Source organism: Pan troglodytes, chromosome 7, assembly GCF_028858775.2.
Source record: "Pan troglodytes isolate AG18354 chromosome 7, NHGRI_mPanTro3-v2.0_pri, whole genome shotgun sequence".
NCBI lineage: Eukaryota > Metazoa > Chordata > Mammalia > Primates > Hominidae > Pan > Pan troglodytes.
The window spans coordinates 106678013-106699188 of NC_072405.2; the positions used below are offsets into that span (position 1 = coordinate 106678013).

The following is a 21176-nucleotide window of genomic DNA, read 5'->3' on the forward strand; positions in this document are numbered from 1 at the left end:
GCCTCAGCCTCCCGAGCAGCTGGGATTGCAGTAGGTGCCCACCAGCATGCCTGGCTAATTTTTTTTTTCATACTTTAGTAGAGACAGTGTTTCGCCATGTTGGCCAGGCTGGTCTCGAACTCCTGACACAGGTGATCCACCTGCCTCGGCCTCCCAAAGTGCTAGAATTACAGGTTTGCGCCACTGTGCCCAGCCAGTGGCTCAACTTTTATGCAACAATGTTGTGAGTTGTTTTTCATTTGCCATAGACCCCCAGGATGAAGGTCATGTAACCTGAGCATGCCCAGATGAACCAAGTGTGCAATCACAGGAGGAACCTAAGTGCCCAGACTGAGGAGCAGAGACTGAATTAAGAAGCAGACACTGCATGTCAGGATCCAGGATCCAATCAGATCGAACTCTGGCATTGCCCCACGGTCGATAGCAGGATCCAGTCAGATCATGCCTCCCAGCATCACTTCATTGCAAGATCCAACCAGATCACACCTCAATACCCTATGTTTATAAAACCTGACCCAAACCCAGCTTGGGGAGACGCACTGGGGCATTTCCTCCTGTCTCCTTGCCAAATAAAGAATTTTTGCTCAAAAGTGAGTGCCATGGTATTCACCTCTGTGTACATCAGGCAGCAAGCCCATTGATTTCTCGGTAACACTACCACAGTCAGGATGCAGAATAATTCTATCACTACAGAAATATTCCCTTAGGCTGCCCATTAGTAGTCACACCCTCCCCTCACCCATATGCTTGGGCCACTGGTCAGTTCTCTATCACTATAGCTTTGTCTTTTAGAGAATGTCACATAAATGGATCATACAATGCATAACCTTTTGAGAATGACTTCCTTCACTCTGCATAGTGCTTTTGAGATGCATCCAAGTTGTTGCATGTATTAATTGTTTTCTCCATTTCATTGCTGAGTAGTATTCCATTGTACGTATGCACCACAGTTTATGCATTCATTTGTTGAAAGATATTTGGGTTGTTTTTAGACAATTGAGAGTAGAGCTGCTATAAATATTTGCGTACAGATTTTTTTTATGCACACATTTTCATTTCTCTAGGGTAAATACCTAGGAGTGGAATTGCTGAGTCATATGATAAACCTATATTTAACTTTATATGGAAGCATCAGCATAGCTTGACTATTTTGCATTCTCATCAGCTATGTCTGAGAGTTCTGGTTGTTCTGTATCCTTCCCAGCACTTGGTATTGTCAGTATTTTTTTATTTTGACCATTCTACTTGGTATGTAGCAATACCTCACTGTGATTTTGATTTGCATTTCCTTAATGGTTAAAGATGTTGGGTATCTTTTCATTTGCTTATTTGCCATCCATATGTCCACTTTAGTGAAGTATCTGTTTGTCTTTCCTGGCTTTTAATTGATTTGTTTGTTTTCTTACTGTTGATTTTGAGGATTCTTATATATTCTAGATATAAGTCATTTGCAGGATATTTAATTTACCAATATTTTCTCCCAGTCTACAGCTTGTCTTTTCATTCTCTTAGCAGTACATTTCAAGGGGAAAAAGTTTTGATGAAGTCTAATGTATGATTGTCTTCTTTTATGAGTCATTCCTTTATGTCTAAGAATTAACCCCATGTTATAGTTTTTCCGGTGTTCTTTTTTTAAAAGTTTTATAGTTTTAGATTTTTCATATAGATCTTTGAAAGATCTTTGTGTGAGATATAAAGTTAGGTCCAGGCTCATTTTTTTTGTTTATGAATGTCCAATTGTTCCAACACCATTTGTTGGAAAAGATCATCCTTTCTCCATTGAATTGCTTTTGCACTTGTGTAAAAAATCAATTGGATATATTGAAGTGGCTCTATTTCTGGACTCTCTATTCTGTTCCATTGATTTGTGCATCTATATTCCTTCATCAATACCCTCATTTCTTGGTTACTGTAGCTTAATGATAAGTTTTAAAATCAAATTGTGTGATTCTTCCAACTGTACTCTTCTTTCTCAAAATTCAACTCGTTCTCAATGAGCTTTTGCTATGAGTCCAACATCATGACAAGCACTTTACATGCATGATCTCATTTAATCTTCACAACAAACCTTTGAGGATATGTGTCAGTTCAGGCTCACCAGAAAGCAGGTGAATTTAGAAGTGCGATGGATTTATTGGGAGGAATGGCTGTGGAGGATAAAGTAAGAGGGAGCTGGTCTAACAGGGAAAGATTTCAGATGTGAGGCTGGTCTGACCCCAGCAAAAGGAGAAGGGAAGGAAAGAGGCTTGAGTAAGAAGAGACTTAGTCTGTAGTTTAGCTCTGAGAAAGTCTCAGCCAAGGTTATGGGGGAATTCCAGAGCAAAAGTTTCCCAGTAGAGGTGTCCCATTTTGGGCAGAAATCACCAGGCTCTTCTACTCCACTGTGCTAGTCATTGGCTTGGAGAAGTCTGGGAAAAGTGTGGCCTCAGTGTGAATGCTGCACAGGAATTAAAATAGCGACTCTAACTATTATTTCCCCAAATGCAAATTTCACCTCATGATTAGATTTAACTATACTATAACAAACATGTATATAGTTTGAATCCTTCCACGCTCAAAAATGAGTATGTCAAGGTTTATAGAGTACAAGTTTTACAGCAGTTTTCTGCTCTGGCAAGACCCAAATATTCATATGCAGTCAGCCCCCCATATACATGAGTTCCACATCTGCAGATTAAACAAACTGGGGGTTGAACATATTTGGAAAAAAAAACAACAATAAAAATGATAAAAATAGAAAACAATATAGTATAACAACTATTTAAATTGTATTATATTTTATACATAATCTAGAGTGATTTAAAGTATACGGAAGGGTATGCATAGGTTGTATGCAAATACTACATTATCATTTTATGTAAGAGATTTGTGCATGCATAGATTTTGGTATCTGTGGGGAATTCTGGAACCATTGTCGCTCAATATAGTGTTTTTGTGATGGAATTTAGATTCATTTCCCTGGACAGAGACAGGGAACTGGACTTGGAATCTTTCTTGCCCTAGCTCCTTGTTAATGGATGTTTCTTGCTTTGATATTATAGCTCTTTCCCCTTCTTCCTTTCTTATCCCACTCTATAAATTTCTTCAGAGATCAAAGTCATCATCCACTCATGTCCTCCTGTCTGGTTAACAGAGGCCAGCTGTCTTCTGCTTTATTAAAATACCACATTCAGGATCTCTATAAGCAATGATCCCATTTAGCATCTGTAATAAAGTGCTATATCATTGCATAGATGAGGCCTTTCTGCAAAGCCTGTCGCTGACTGACAAATGTTTCACTGCACCCTGATGCTGTAGGCGCATCCCCTTTGAACATTCTGAGGCATCCCTTTGTACAAGATATTTTTAGTGTGTCCTTACTAAACATGCATACTGACAAGCAACTGGCAAATTGAGAACATTTCTCCATTGATTTTTTTCACCAATTTTTCTATTATTTAAGAAAAGAAACAGTGATAAATTAAAAAGGTATTCATTTTAGTAATAACAATAACATTGACTTAAATGTATATAGTTTTCTTTACTCCAGAATGTGCTTCCTTCTTTGAATCCTGATATGTATGGGAGGGAGGCAGGGCCAGTGTTATCACCTCCCTTTTTACAGATGAGAGCAGTATTGCCCAGAAAGCTAGTGGGAAATCCAAGGCTTGAATCATGTGCCCTCTTCTCTACACACAAAAGCCTGTATACAGCATCATAATATGTAAACATAGAAGATATACAAACCGTTAAAAAAGGAAATCATTGACAGAAGGTTTTGAGTGTTTGTGAACATGGAACATGCTAGGCATACACATGTTTATGTAGGAGCCCAACCACCCACGTTAATAAGAGAGTGACCCAGAGACCATTCACTCCCTGAATGAAAGAATGAATGAATGAACGAATAAATGAGTGAATGAATGGAGGGCCTGCCCCAGACCTGAGCAAAGCAGCCACGTCCAGCATAGGGGCTCAGAGGGCAACCACAGGGTTCTGCCATTTTGAGAATATGTCTTTCTGTGTCATAATCTCACTTGCCCTGAAAGCCCTGCCAGGAAGCCTCTTCTAACAGGCAGATAGTGGAGTACAGTGTTTTCCCTGGGCCTGGACAAAATACACTTTTATGTTCTGGAAGGAAATAGAGATGGTGGGTCAGCCTTTGCAGTGAGCACATTTATGCCCATTGAATTCATCAGGAAAATGTATTGATTTCCTTCTATTCTTCCTCCTGCATTACCACTCTCATCGTTTAACTTACCACGTTGTCTGTCAGTCTCCTTCATCATTTAGTGAGCAACATGATTATAGGAGCACACTCATTCGTCTCTATATTCTAAAGTGCCTATTACAGTTCCTGGCGTAGTTGGCACTCATTAAGCCATTGTCCAAATGAAGGAATGAGAACTATACGCTAAGCATTAGGGCTAGGTTTTCTAGCATTCAGGTAAGGAGGAGGAGGATGTTATCAGTTAACATTTATCAGCATGTTTTATACGCCAGCAACCCTGCTACTTTTTTTTTATATACACAATCATATTGAACTGTCATACTAACCCTTATGAGTTAGGAATTTTTACTAGTCACATACACATATTAGGAAATTCAGATTTATTGGAATTAAATAATCTGCCTAAGATCACACAGTGAATATGTGGCAGAATTCTGTCTGTTGGACTCCAGGAAGCACAGTCTTAATTTCTATGTTATTCTTCTGGCCATACTGTCCAGTCTAGAAAGCTGATACATGGTCCACACCTTGATCTTTCAAAGGGGACAAAAAAGATTCCCTGGAAAATCTCAGCACCAAATCACCTTAGCTATGGGGGTAAATCTTAAATAGAAGGCAGAGTGCCATATTCAAGGAATTTATAGCTGTAATAAGCAGATGAGACTACCACACACATTAGAGAGAGAGGGAATATGAAATTGTCTAGATGTTCACTGATTTATGTAGACGGTCATATCTTTATGAGTTGGTGAATGTACTCTGTATGCCCCACACTATGCTACATGCCTCACATCTATTATCCTAATAATCCTTCCAAGGACCTTTAAAAAATGTGTATTATTCTGTATTTACAAATGGAATTAGGAAAAGTAAGTAATTTGCCTTAAATTGCAGAACTAAGAATACATGGTGGATTTGGGCTTCCAAGCCAGGCCATGTGATTGCAGAACCCAGATTGTACAACTCATTCTCTCTGCACTCTGAACCCAGAATGGCAGACAATGATGCCATAAGATGAGAGTGTCTCCAAAATATGCTGTTAAATGTAGACATCTTTGTGAAAAATGAGAATCCTTAGCAAAGACTCATAGATCTGATATAGATTAGCTTTTTTGGTTAGCTAGTAATTCAGTCAGTATATTAATGGGGCTGGAACACAGGAAGGATAAATATTTTATCTTCTGCTCAAAGATGAGACACCTGAATAAGGGCCTCATGAGGCATCCTGAGTAGATAGGGTTATGACCCATGAAAGGATGCAGGTACTATAGCCCAAGGACCCTGGAAATCCGAAGAGAAGCAGGTCCACAAAGCAGAAAAGGGGATGATGAAGACCAAGTCCACGATTTCACTTTATTGCTTAAAGGAATGGAAACATCATATCTCGGAGACTTATTCTTGGAGGTTATTCTGCTTATTTTATTATTCTGCTACTTTATAAGCAAAATATTATCTAGTAAAATAGCTAACATTGTGGAGCACTTGATATATGTGTGGGCTGTGTTCTATGGAAGCTTTACATGAATTATACTTCATTAAATCCTCACAATTAGCTATTAGGTGGTTGATTTTCAACAAAGAAGGGCTGAATAAACGAGTATCGTATGTATTAATCTGCAGCTTGCTTTTTATTTAACATAACAATACATTTGGAGCTATTTCCAGGTAAGGATATAGTGACTGTTACATTCTTATAAATGGTCACATATTAGTCTGTAGTTCAATGTACCATGATCCATATAACCATTCTCCTATTGTTGGATATTTCGGACACTTCTATTTTCTTTACATAAACAGTAATCCAACGGATATCTTTGTTCACACAACCTTGTATACATTTACCAATATTTCTGTAGGATGGACATCAAAAATGAAGTGATACTGTTCTTTTATAATCAAAATCCAAGTTTCATTAATTGTTGAGTTGATGAAACAACTTTAACTTCTGACCTAAATCAGCGTTTGAAACGTTCTTTTTCTCTTTTAATGTAAGGCTGAAAAATATCTTTTTAAGGAAAGGAGGTATAAATTATAGGCCTTCTCTTTGAGATAACAGAGCAAAAAGCTATGTGCAATCATAATAGAGCTATAAAATTGTATTCTGTTCTTCAGCATGAGGCAAATGCAAAATTTCAGAGTAATAAATATAATTGTAGATGTTCTGATGTCAACTTCAGGCCTTATATCTTACAGTAATGCTCTTCATTAGTCATATTTTCAACTGATTTCTTGAGTAGATTTGTTTTTCTACATGGCACATCAAAATGTGCGGGAAATGTACTAGTGACTACTCAAGTGCTTTGTTTTTTTAAACAAAACCTTACATTGTACCTATTCATGCATTGATTCAACTATCATCTAAATACCTGAGTGTGTTATTTCAGAATTAGAATGTGGTTGGTAAGGAAGGTCTGTTGGAGGTAGAGAAATAGAATTGATCTAAAATATTACCTGTAGAACCTTTCTTTTGCAGTGAAGCCTCCTAGGTTCTGAAAGAATTACAGATAGGTAGACCGAATGTCCACCGATGGATGAATGGATAAACAAAATGTGGCATATACATACAATGAGATAACGTTCAGTCTTAAAAATGAAGAATATTCTGACACATGCTACAACGTGGATGAATCTTGAGGGCATAATGCTAAGTGAAATAATCCAGTCACAACCTGGCTGGGCGTGGTGGCTCACGCCTGTAATCTCAGCACTTTGGGAGGCTGAGGCGGGTGGATCACCTGAGGTCAGGAATTCAAGAACAGCCTGGCCAACATGGTGAAACCCCGTCTCTACTAAAAATACAAAAATTAGCCAGGCATGGTGGCACGTGCCTGTAATCCCACCACTTTGGGAGGCCAAGGCGGTTGGATCACAAGGTCAGGAGTTTGAGACCAGCCTGACCAACATAGTGAAATCCTGTCTCTACTAAAAATACAAAAATTAGCTGGGCGTGGTGGCACATGCCTGTAATCCCAGCTACTCAGGAGGCTGAGGCAGGAGAATTGCTTGAATCCAGGAGACGGAGGTTGCAGTGAGCTGAGATTGCACCACGGCATTCCAGCCTGGGCGACAGAGTGAGACTCTACCTCAAAAAAAAAAAAAAAAAGAAAAAGAAAAAAAGAAAATTACAAACAATCTAACCCAAATAATAAGGAATAGCAACAAGGAATCTGACTTAGAGTAACTAACCTCTGTGTGCTCACATCTAAAATTGTATTATCAAATTTAATTGTAGTGTTTGGGGTAGCCTAGATCCCAGTAGCAAAGTGTCCCCCAGATGTAAAATGGCTAAAACACTACAGAAGATAATTTATGTCATGAAACAGTCCACGTATGCAGTAGATAAATGCTTGTTAAGCGAATGAATGAATGAATAAATAAGTTAATGGATGTAGCTAATAAGACATGTACAAACCATATTACCAGATATGAATCTCAGGTTACCAATTCAGATGTGAAAGAAATGTGGCTTTATTCTTCCATAATTAAACTTAAAATATATCTTGAACTTTCCTTCTGCTGGGTTAAGTGGCCAAAATGAAATCTGAGACAACTCCTTGCCACTCTACAGTAGGCAGAATAATGGCCCCCAGGGATGCTTGGGTCCTAATTCCTAGAAGCTATGAATATGTTACCTTACATGGCAAAGGAGATTAATTTAAAGATAGAGAGATAGGGAAAATATCCTGGATTACCTGGGTGGGCCCAGTGTAATCGCAAGCATCCTTGTAAGTGAAAGGCGGAGGCAGGAGAGTCAAAGAAGATATGGCAACAGAAATGGGGGTCAGGGTTAGAGAGAGAGAGATTTGAAGATGCTACACTGCTGGCCTTGAAGAAGGGAGAAGGGACCATAAGCTAAGAAATGACCATAAGCTAAGAAATGCAGGCGGCTTCTAGAATTTGGAAAATGAAAACAAACAAACAAAAAATAACAAAAATAAAAACAAACAAAAAAACCCCACCCAAACAAAACTGGATTCTCCCTCAGAGCTTCCAGAAGAAACGCTGCTCTGCTGACACCTTGAGATTAGTCCAGTGGAACCCATTTGAGACTTCCGACCTCTGGAACTGTAAGATAATACATTTGTGTTATTTTACTCCGCCAAGTGTGGTAATTTGTTATAGCAGTCATAGGAGACTAATACACACCCCACTGCCACTCTCCTGGCAGTGGTGGCTGAATTCTGGATTGGAAAGGAAATGGGGCTACAGAGAGGCCACAGAGTACAGGGACTCGGAGAGAAACCACCTGGATTCAAAACTCAGCTCAGTCACCTGCTTGCAGTTACCCTTAGTGAAGGGATGCAACCTCTCTGAGTGTTAATTTCCTCATCTGTAAATTGGGAAGAACAGTACCTACCTCATCAGGTTACTGTGAGGGTTAAATATGTTCATTTAACAAAAGGGCTTAGTACAGTGCCTGGCATGTAGTAAACAGTATATAAGTATTAGCTATTATGGTGATTTTTTAAAAAAATTATTTATATATATATATATTTTGAGATGGACTCTTGCTCTGTTGCCCAGGCTGGAGGACATACGGAGGCCTTAAGGGAAGCCACCATGCTGCAGTGGTGCAATCTCGGCTCACTGCAACCTCTGTCTCCAGGGTTCAAACAATTCTCCTGCCTCAGCTTCTCGAGTAGCTGGGATGACAGGCGCCCGCCACTACACCCAGCTAATTTTTGTTTATTTATTTATATTTTTTCTGAGATGGAGTTTCACTCAGTCGCCCAGGCTGGAGTGCAGTGGTGCAATCTCAGCTCAGTGCAACCTCTGCCTCCTGGGTTCAAGCAGTTCTCCTGCCTCAGCCTCCTGAGTAGCTGGGATTACTGGCACCTGCCACCATGCTTGACTAACTTTTTGTATTTTTAATAGAGATGGGGTTTCACCATGTTGGCCACGCTAGTCTCAAACTCCTGGCCTCAGGTGATCTGCCTGCCTTGGCCTCCCAAAGTGCTGGGATTATAGGCATGAGCCACCACGCCCAGTCAATGTTTGTATTTTTAGTAGAGATGAGGTTTCACTGTATTGCCCAGGTTGGTTTTGAACTCCTGAACTCAAGTGATCCACCCACCTCGGCCTCCCAAAGTGCTGGGATTACAGGCGTGAGCCACTGCTCCTAGCCCTATATTGATTACTCTTACTATCATCATCTGATCCTAGGTCTTGAGTAGTCCATGCTGCCAGATTCTGCTCCTCAGTCATAATCCATGCAGATTTCTGCTAAGTGGGTCCTCTCTGGGGCAGAAGATGCTGGTGCTCCAGCCAGATCCCTTGAATCCCTTTTACTGTTGGTTGGTATGCTTCTCTCCCCAGTTTCTGTGGATGCTTGGCTGAAGGCTCACCCCTGCAAACATGTCCGGAGAATTGCCTTTGGGCAATGGAAGCCACTGTGCTCAGAGCTGAGATGACTTCATGCGTGGCCAGGAACCCCTGGAGGAGGGTATTAAAGTCCTGCTCCCAGTCTCAAGGCAGGACAGACTCTGCAGTATAATTTATGCTCCAGAGCTCACAAGGACCTGTTGGGAGCCATGTCCTTTCCCTTCCTTATCCTGCTGCCTCCCTCCCCTGTGGATGTCTCCTGAGAGAGCTCTCTCGATATGTCACATGCACACACATGCGCACAAAGTTTTGTCATGGGCTTTTTGTTTTGTTTTGTTTTAAGGGAATGTGACCTAAAATGTGGTCTGAGGCCTCAAGACACTGGCAGCTGTGTAGGCACGTGACAGGTAGCCCAAGAAACACTGAGCTATGGGGCTGCGGAGGAAGAAGAGGGTTGGGCTGGAGGAGCAGGGAAAGCCTCACAGAATGGGCTGAGCCAACATTCAGCCTGCACTCACCTCATGAAAACAGCACACATTTAGACCAGGCTTTGTTCTATCGGTCACCTTCAGATGTCATTGTGTCCTGTGCACACAGAATGTGTAATGCTATTTTCAACCCGGCCTTAATTGCCACAAAGTCAATTCATTTACTGCAAAAAAAAAAAAAAAAAAAGGCACAATGACTTCTAACCCTTAAGGCCTCTGTATGTCCTAGATCTTAAAAGTAAAACTTAAAAGCTCAAATTTTTGGTGCAACTAGAAACCCAATAAAAAGTTTCCGAGACAAGCAAAATTATATTTGTAGTTTTTCCTGAAGAGTGAGAGAAAAACAGAAAAAAGACTAAATAAACCATTAAATTTTGAGACATCTCAGCAATTCATACTATTATCTTTCTATTTTTCCTTTAGGTGATACATTGTTTAATATGTAAGCATTTATTACCATAGTGTCTATGACCATAGTGTTTATGAGTTTTTGTCATTGCATTTTCTGTCATTTACATATTTATGTTTCTTCCTGACTTCCCCTACTATCCAAGACAACTCCTACCTCAGTTTACACTCTTCTCTTTCATATCATCCATATAAATGTTGCCTCTCCTCATCCCGATATATTGCTTTTTTTTCTTTAAAACAAAATAACTAATGGCCATTGGCAAGCTACCCTGGGAACTGAAAGAGCACTGTTTCTTGGATTCACTGAAAAGTTGGACAAATTCACTGAAAGACACTGACTACATACTCCAGTGGAGGTCCAGACAACCAATCTAAAGGACAGTGTTCTCCCCAGGACATAAAAGTGTTCCATGAAAGGAGCAACTGACAATGACCAATCACTTGCCATTGGAGAGGACAAGAAAATGACAATTAGTGATTCTCCCATCCATTTGCTTCTCTAGCCCCTTCCATCTTATCCACCACCTTTCTATTTTTTCTGAGCAGTTGCCAAGAGCTAAACACAGACCAAACTGAATTGTGGGACCTGCCTTGGGCTGACTCAGTGAGGGAACCAGGCTCCTCCAGGCCTACAGGGTAACCAGGGACAGCCTGGCCTGGGGAGATTGCCCCAGTCATGGCCCGATGAAAGGCTGCAGGTCCTCCCTGGGACAGAGGTGCTTAGGCATCAAAGGTGGAACTTGGGAGGGATGGAAGAGAAGCTACTCCTGACCTGCCCTCTGTTAATTTCCAACTTAGAAACACACTGGCATTTGTGTTGACACTTACTCATTGAGTCTCCAATGTAATTAGTTGATTTTTGTATTTTTAGGGTATAAAGTTGAAACTTGGAAGAAAAGGACAGAAAAGATACTATTACTCCTTCTTCCTATTCGTCTCTTAAAAATATACAATAATATATATTTTGGGACCTTTCTTTGTTTACAGAGTCTTTTCTAGGATTCTTTACCTTATTCTTTTTAGTTCTAAACCAAGAATAGTGATAGACCAGAACCCAGATGCCTTACAAACTACTTTAAGGGAAAATAAGGAATTGTGCTAGTAAACATAGCATGTAGTACTTACTCATTCTCAACTATTTTTATTTATGACAAAGGCTTGCAAAGTGTGCTGATAATCTCTATTTAACATATTAACTAAATGAATGAAAAATAGAATGATTTGTTCAAAACTCATCACATTCATGGCATAGGCAAAGCAGGAAATTAAGAACTCTTTGATGGGAACCCAAAAGAGCTTGTATAGCTTCTAATTTGGGGGAAAAGTTGTGAGTACACATGTTTGAACATAAAATGAAAACAGAAATATAACCTCTAGTTCATTTACTAATTATGAGAGAATGTAGCTTTCAGTTTTAGAGTTTAAAAGTGTATTTCAATATTTGAATAGTTTTATGATGGCCTCAACTGAGCCTTCATTTAGGTCGCTATTAGCAATATTACTACACAAGAGATTTTCTAACAAAAATAAATAAATGCTTATATATCTTCTTGCCCCCACCCCTAAATGTGCATTACTATTTTCTGTTGTACATAAAAGCAATAAAGCCATTGTCAACAATTTCCACCTAAACTTGAGGCAGGAGAATAGGGTCTGGAGGAAAAGAACCTAAGGCCAACTCACACTTACTTCCTAGAACTGAATCAAAAGGACAGGCTGGAGTGCAGTGGCGTGATCTTGGCTCACTACAAGCTCCACCTCCTGGGTTCATGCCGTTCTCCTGCCTCAGCCTCCCGAGTAGCTGGGAACTCAGGCACCCGCCACCACGCCCTGCTAACTTTTTGTATTTTTAGTAGAGATGGGGTTTCACCGTGTTAGCCAGGATAAGGCTGCCCCCTTTGCTATCTGCCCCCTTTGCTATCTGCCCCCCTCCACTATTGCAGATGAAAAATAGAAAGTACCTCTAATTGGTCCCCTACTGCAACCAATCAGACTGGTCGCTGGCCAAGTCTTCATTTGCATAGGGTATAATCAAGTAACCAATGGGAAATCTCTAGAGGGTATTTAAACCCCAGAAAATTCTGTAACCAGGGCTCTTGAGCCCCTTGCTCCAGCCTGCTACCACTCTGTGGCAGGTACTTTCGTTTCAATAAATCTATGCTTTCGTTGCTTCATTCAAAATGCCAAGAATGTGGATGATGCATAGTCAAGACCCTACCAGTAACAAACTGATAAGTGCCTTTATAAGTTACTCTTGGATAACTATACTGAGACTACTAAAGAGGAACAGAAGAACTCTAATTCAAGCCCTGCACTTTAAAAAATAGTATCCTTTAGTCTATAACAAAGGGTCTACAGTGAGAATGTTAAAGATGAGCAAATTGAAAGGTACCAAGAAGAAAATCTTACAGGGAAGAAGAATATCAGAACATACATAGTGGGAAGAGATGAAAGAATGTATGGCCTTTCTTAAAATTATCAGGTTTGGGTAGGTTTCTTGGCTTATTTTTGTCTTAATACTTTATAAATAAGAAGATACTTATATTTATTATCAGATAAAATATCTATCCAAGAGTATGATCTTGTATTTGAATTGCATGAAGGGCTTTCTTGTTCTGTTTTCAGTGCATAGTTGACTAAAACGGAACTACTGCCTATTTAATTATTTTCCTCCTTGTTTTCCTGTTATCTAAAAACCTGAGAATTAGATTTAAATTCAGTTTGTAATTTTGGTTTTGGTTTTTGGTTGTTGTTGCTGTTGTTATTGTTTAGAACAATTATTGTTTCTAGTTCCAGCTGTATATTTATTCTCTCTCCTAGGTTCATTAGAGCTAAAAATAAATTGGATTAGGCTTAGACAAAATTAAACTGAATGCAATGTCTTTTTTTTTATTATTATACTTTAGGTTTCAGGGTACATGTGCACAATGTGCAGGTTAGTTACATATGTATACATGTGCCATGTTGGTGTGCTGCACCCATTAACTCGTCATTCAGCATTAGGTATATCTGCTAATGCTATCCCTCCCCCCTCCCTCCACCCCACAACAGTCCCCGGTGTGTGATGTTCCCCTTCCTGTGTCCAAGTGTTCTCATTGTTCAATTCCCACCTATGAGTGAGAACATGCAGTGTTTGGTTTTTTGTCCTTGTGATAGTTTGCTGAGAATGATGGTTTCCAGCTTCATCCATGTCCCTACAAAGGACATGAACTCACCATTTTTTATGACTGCATAGTATTCCATGGTGTATATGTGCCACATTTTCTTTATCCAATCTATCATTGTTGGACATTTGGGTTGGTTCCAAGTCTTTGCTATTGTGAATAGTGCCACAGTAAACATACATGTTCATGTATCTTTATAGCAGCATGATTTATAATCCTTTGGGTATATACCCAGTAATGGGATGGCTGGGTCAAATGGTATTTCTAGTTCTAGATCCCTGAGGAATTGCCACACTGACTTCCACAATGGTTGAACTAGTTTACAGTCCCACCAACAGTGTAAAAGTGTTCCTCTTTCTCCACATCCTCTCCAGCACGTTGTTTCCTGACTTTTTAATGATTGCCATTCTAACTGGTGTGAGATGGTATCTCATTGTGGTTTTGATTTGCATTTCTCTGATGGCCAGTGATGATGAGCATTTTTTCATGTGTTTTTTGGCTGCATAAATGTCTTCTTTTGAGAAGTGTCTGTTCATATCCTTCGCCCACTTTTTGATGGGGCTGTTTTTTTCTTGTAAATTTGTTTGAGTTCATTGTAGATTCTGGATATTAGCCCTTTGTCAGATGAGTACGTTGCAAAAATTTTCTCCCATTCTGTAGGTTGCCTGTTCACTCTGATGGTAGTTTCTTTTGCTGTGCAGAAGCTCTTCAGTTTAATTAGATCCCATTTGTCAATTTTGGCTTTTGTTGCCATTGCTTTTGGTGTTTTAGACATGAAGTCCTTGCCCATGCCTATGTCCTCAATGGTAATGCCTAGGTTTTCTTCTAGGGTTTTTATGGTTTTAGGTCTAACGTTTAAGTCTTTAATCCATTTTGAATTAATTTTTGTATAAGGTGTAAGGAAGGGATCCAGTTTCAGCTTTCTACATATGGCTAGCCAGTTTTCCCAGCACCATTTATTAAATAGGGAATCCTTTCCCCATTTCTTGTTTTTGTCAGGTTTGTCAAAGATCAGATAGTTGTAGATATGCGGCATTATTTCTGAGGGCTCTGTTCTGTTCCATTGGTCTACATCTCTGTTGTGGTACCAGTACCATGCTGTTTTGGTTACTGTAGCCTTGTAGTATAGTTTGAAGTCAGGTAGTGTGATGCCTCCAGCTTTGTTCTTTTGGCTTAGGATTGACTTGGCAATGTGGGCTCTTTTTTGGTTCCTTATGAACTTTAAAGTAGTTTTTTTTCCAATTCTGTGAAGAAAGTCATTGGTAGCTTGATGGGGATGGCATTGAATCTATAAATTACCTTGGGCAGTATGGCCATTTTCACAATACTGATTCTTCCTACCCATGAGCATGGAATGTTCTTCCATTTGTTTGTGTCCTCTTTTATTTCATTGAGCAGTGGTTTGTAGTTCTCCTTGAAGAGGTCCTTCACATCAACTGAATGCAATGTCTTTCAACTGAAAAAAAAGAACCTCAATATTCTTTATGCCATTAATGATAACTACTATTGGCTCATCAATGTGATGATGTAGTCCAGAAGAGAGGTAAATGTTCTATAGGCCAGTAAAAGTCTTTATGGAGTCAGGTTCAAAACCTTTATCTGCAACATTAACTTAAATTAATTTGGGGTTAGAATGTCTGGGGAGATTTGCGCTACACATGCAAATTATTATTACAATAAGTTAATTCCCTGTAGGGGTCAATATAAGGGAAATGAGCATAATTCCATGACTAGGCTGAGGGGAAACTTTTCAACAAAAACAATCACATGTTGGAATGAGAAATCTTTTCTCAGAGAAATCTTAAAATGAGTCAAATATTTGTTTGTCCTAAGTGATTTAGTTGAAGTGTCTCTGGAGACTGAGTGATGAATTCTACAACTCCGAAAGCCCTTCCCATTCCTATAATCTGACGATAAATCTCTGGGCAGTTTATTAGATTTGTGTTCTCATAAATGGGTGACTTGGTCTTCTCATCTTTGACTCTAATGAGAAAAATATATATTGAGAGGTTTTCTTAGGCACTCTGTCACTCTTTCTACCTGAAAAATGGAGAATACGGAAATGTGATTTATAAAGAGAAAAACAATAATAAGTGAAATTGGATCCCTACTTCATATCAAACACAAAAATCAATTCTAAATGGTTTAAGGATTTACGTGTCAAATGTAAAACTTTAAAACTTTCTGACCATGGATCTTTGAAAGAGTACATCCAAATGCACTGGTCATAAAATAAGAGCTTGATAACTTTGACTAGATTAAAATAAAGAACTTCCGCTCATCAAAGAGACCTTTCAAAAGTGAAAAGATAAGCTACATATTGAGATAAGGTATTTGTAACACGCATAATAGATAATAATAGTTTTAGAGTATATAAAGCTAATAAGAGTTAATAAGGAAAAGACAAATAACCTAATAGAGGCCTACCCAAAAGTAATGGAAAGGCATTTCACAGAAGAGATAATATACATGGCCAAAGCAACATTTGAAGAGATGCTCAAGTTTATTAGTTAAAAAGGAAATGCAAATCAAGACCACAATGAAATACCATTTTATACCCTTTCAATTGGCAAAAATTGACTAATTTGACACCGAGTTTCAGAAGGATGGGACTCAACAGGATTGCAGGCAGGAATGTAAATTGCTACATCCATTTTGGAAAAACAATTTGGCATTATCTTGTAAAGTTAAACATTCCCATATCTCATGACCCAGCAATTCTACTCCTAGGCATATTCTTGTGTTCTACATCAACATCCATATCTCTATGAACAGCAAAAACTGATATTCACACTAGCAGAATAGATATTCTGTGACATAGTCACCCAACAGGACAAGTGAACCATAGCTACCCACCAGAACATAAATGAATTTGAGTAACATAATAATGAGTGAGAACAGCAAGTTTGAGATATAAAATAAGCAAAACTAAACAACATATTGTTTATGTATATACAAAACATGATAAACACAAAACTCAAAATGGGGGTGTTTCTAGAATTGAAGATAGCACACAGGCAAGTTTTGTTTTTTATTTATTTTTATTTTTTTGAGACAGAGTGAGTCTCACTCAGTCGCCAGGCTGGAGTGCAGTGGTGCAATCTTGGCTCACTGCAACCTCTGCCTCCTGGGTTCAAGTGATTCTCCCGTCTCAGCCTCCCGAGTAGCTGGGACTACAGGTGCCTGCCACCATGCCTGGCTAATTTTTTGTATTTTTAGTAGAGACAGTGTTTCACCATGTTGGCCAGGATGGTCTCGATCTCTTGACCTCGTGATCCACCCACCTTGGCCTCCCAAAGTGCTGGGATTATAGGCCTGAGCCACCACACCCAGCCAAGTTTTTTATTTTTAGAGATGAGGCTTCATTCTGTCACCCAGGCTGGAGTTCAGTGGCATGATCACAACTCATTGCAGCCTCGACCTCCTGGGCTCAAGTGATCCTCCTGCTTCAGCCTCCCAAGTAGCTGGGACTACAGGTATGCACCACCATACCTGGCAAAGTTTTCAGTTTTGGGATAATTGTAGCTCTTAGATTGAATGGCAGGTTCATAGGTTTTCATTAATAATTAAGCAAAAACAAATTAGAAAATAAATAAGTGAAAAAGAAAAGATAGCTTATGTGGACCAAAGATAATAGCGTTTGTGAACCAAGGATCGATTACACTTAACCCAATTTTGTATGTGTGAGATTCTCCTATATCCCAAAAGGTAAATCACAATAAAAGTAGTGACTTCACAATTGGTTTATTTGCTCTCTTACAATAATTCAAGGATTATAAAGTATTTTACAAGTTTCAATTCAAAGAGTCTTTGCCACCTGAAATCTTCTTACCCCTCCCTCCCACTTTGTCTGTTTTTCCTTTTTGGCTTACAGTTAGAGAAAGGCAATGCTTAAATTTTACAGTTGGAGAAAGAGAAAATGCTTAAATGTTATTCTCAAATATCAACGGTGAGCCTAGCAAAATGACTTCCTGGGCTTTTATCGCTGTACCCAACAATTCATCAGTGCATATTTCACCCTAATAGCAGCAACTGACCTGCATAGTTCTTTGAGCTTTTCATTTTTTGCCTGTGGGGCTACTTGGATTTTATCTTGCTTCCTCCAGGCTCTAAAATTTACATTACCACTAGAAATCAAAATGGGCTTTGAATGCCATTGGTAACCAAGGATCTATTGGGACTTGAAGAGGCCATTTACTAAGACTTGTAGAGACAAGAAGACTGTTATCTTTTGAACTGTAGTGGCTAATCCACCTCCTCCCAACCCTCCACCCACTGGGCAATTGGAATGGGACCCAATCTGGCACCAGACTCAGACTCCAAAGGTAGGTAGGTATTTTACCTGAAGCAGTCTGAGTAAGTGCAGCAAGAGTTGAGTAGGATCCACGTTTTTGAGTGTCCTGCGCAGTCCAAACGTGAAAATCCGAGTTCAGCCACCAAATCCAAAGGGTGAATGGAGCCAAAAGAAAAGGAGGACAAAGCCAATAGGACAGGAACCAGTGGAATTCTGGTTGTAAATAGTCTTGGGCTATCCCAAGGAAAAAGATTAAAGTACCCTAAAATGTGAGAATGAGTCGGTTTAGTTCAGTTTCGTTTAAAGGCACAGTATTGGGGCTAATATTAACAAAACCCCCACTGTTTTAGTTTAACTGAATTCTTAGGTCTCTTTTCCATGAATGTCTGCCAACATAATTCAGATCTTTATTAGCAGCTAGTTTTTTGTCTTCAAATACTTCTGAGCAGAGGCAATTGTATATTAAAAGGGGAGGGCAGATTCTATGATGGAAGGAGGTTAATCAGGAAACAACAGAAAAACAGGAAACGTCATATGGGTTCATGCCAATGGTTAATCCAAATATTATGTTGTCAAGGGCTGTTTTGTGACACATATTTATTTTTTCCTAGGAAGATAGACTGTCAGTATTCACAGGGCAGTTAATCCACTGTAAGCATTTAGCCAACATCTGCAATATTCCCAACAGCAGTGTATGAAGTTCCAATTTCTTCACATCCTCACTAACACTTACCTCCAAATACCACTACATTGAGGATTAGACTTTAACATACGGATTTTGGAGGGGCATAAACATTCAGTGTATAGCACCAATTTTAGAAGGAAAGTGCTCAATATTTCATAATTAACATTGGTGTTAGCTTAAGGTCTTTCAAAGTTATTATGGCAGATAGTTTCCAAAGATGGACTCAACAATATTTTTTATCCTACATGTTTTTCTAGAACCTTGCCATGATACCAGTAGGAGGTGGAGTTTATTTTCCCTCCTGTTGAACATGAGCAGGCATTTGTGACTGTCTCAATCGATAGAGTATGATGGAAGGGAAGCATGTGACCTCTAAGGGTTGGTCATGAAAGATGCCATGCTCTTCTCCCTGGCACTTTTGAGATACTCATTCTCAGAACCCCCCTGCCATGCTGTGAGGAAGCCCAAGAAGCCAGATCAGGGTTCCACGTGGAAAGGAACCAAGGTTCCTAGCTCACAGCTCAGCCGAGTTCCTGTCTGACAGCCAGTACCAACTTGTGAACCATGTGACTGAGTCAGCTCGAAAACAGAGCCCCCAGCCTCGGGTCAAACTGCCCCAGCCGACATTGCATGAAACAAGCTGACCTGTACTCCCTGAGCCTTACTCAAATTGCAGACTTGTGAGTGAAAAAAAAAAAAAGAATGGTTGTTCTAAATGCCCATCAATGACAGACTGGATAAAGAAAATGTGGTACAATACATATACACCATGGAATATTATGCATCCATAAAAAAGAACGAGATCATCTCTTTCGCGGGAACATGGATGGAACTGGAGGCTATCATCCTTGGCAAACTAACTCAGGAACAGAAAACCAAATACCGCATTTCTCACTTATAAGTAGAAGGTATATGATAAGAACATATTAACCCAAAAAAGGAAACAAAAGACACTGGGGTCTATTTGACAGTGGAGGGTGGGAGAAGGGAGAGCAAAAAAGATAACTACTGGGTACTGAGCTCAATACCTGGGTGATGTAATAATATGTACAACCCACCACCGTGACACATGTTTATCTGTGTAACAAACCTTCACATATACCCCTAAACCTAAAATGAAAATTAAAAAATATATATATTCAAAAAATTGGGGCCCGGTGCAGTGGCTCACTCCTATAATCCCAACACTTTGGGAGGCCGAGGTGGGCGGATCACTTGAGGTCAGGAGTTCCAAACCAACCTGGCCAACATGGTGAAACTCCGCCTCTACTAAAAATACAAAAATTATCTGGGCGTGGTGGTGGGCTCCTGTAGTCCCAGCTACTGGGGAGGCTGAGACACGAGAATCACTTGAACCCAGGCAGTGAGCTGAGATCACACAACCCAGGCAGTGAGCTGAGATCACACCACTGCACTCCACCCTGAGCAACACAGCAAGACTGCCTTAAAAGAAAAAAATTGCTTGTTAAAGCTGCTGCATGTTGGGGTGGTTTGTTTTGTAGTAATAAATAACTGAAGCAGATGCTCATTAGACTGAGAAAGTTACTTCCTATTGTTCATGTGCTGAGAGTTTTATGATAAAGTCATAATTTTTATCAAATATTTTTGCTGCATCTATTAATAAAATATTTCCCCCTTTTTTGTAATATGGTAAAATGTATAGATCATTTTTAAATATAAGGCCATCCTTGCATTCCTTATTCTTTTAATATATTGCTGGATTTGATTTTGTAATCTTTTGCTAAGATTTTTGTATTGATGTTCATAAGTGAGACTGGTTTGCAGTTTTCTTTCTTCATAATATCTTTGGTAGGTTTTGTTCTTAGGGTTACACTGGTCTCATAATGGTTCCTTTTCTTTTTCTTTTAGATACATAGCATATAAAAGGTATTCCTTGTCATTTGTCGTCAGGGAAATGCAAATAAAAATAACAGTTAGATACCACTATGCACCTATTAGAATGGCCAAACTCTAAAACATTCACAACACCAAATGCTAGTGAGGATACAGAGCAACAGGAACTCTCATTTATTGCTAGTGGGAATGCAAAATTGTACAGCCACTGTGGAAGACAATTGGACTGTTTCTTGCAAAACTAAATATACTCTTATCATGTGATCCAGGAATTCCATTCCTTGATATTTATCCAAAGGAGTTGAAAACTTATGTCCACACAAAACCCACACCTAGACGCTGATAGCAGCTTTATTCACAATCGCCCAAACTTGGAAGCAATGAAGATGCCCTTCAGTAGGTGAATGAATAAACAGTGGTACATCCAGACAATGGAATTATCACTTAGCACTAAAAAGAAATGAGCTATCAAGCCATGAAAAGACATGAAAGAAACCTAAATGCCTATTACTAAGTGAAAAAAGCTCATCTTAAAAGGCTGCATACTATATGATTTCAACTGTATGACATTCTGGGAAAGCCGAAGTTTGTAGGCAGTAAAAAGATCAGTGGCTGCCAGGGTTTGGGGGAAGGAGGGATGAATAGACAGAGCACAGAGGATTTTTAGGGCAGTGAGACTATTCTGTATGATATTATAATGGCAGACACATGTTGTTACAAATTTGTCCAAACCCATAGAATGCTGTGT

General features: G+C 39.4%; 1 long non-coding RNA gene across 1 annotated transcript in view; it reads left to right on the forward strand.

Annotated features, from left to right (window-relative positions):
* The window catches only part of LOC107976514 (uncharacterized), a 39731-nt gene extending 39152 nt beyond the window's left edge, over positions 1–579 (forward strand). The window contains exon 4 of the long non-coding RNA XR_001720560.3: positions 249–579. This is a non-coding gene — a long non-coding RNA (uncharacterized LOC107976514). The remainder of the gene's footprint in view (positions 1–248) is intronic.
* Positions 580–21176: the final 20597 nt, after the last annotated feature.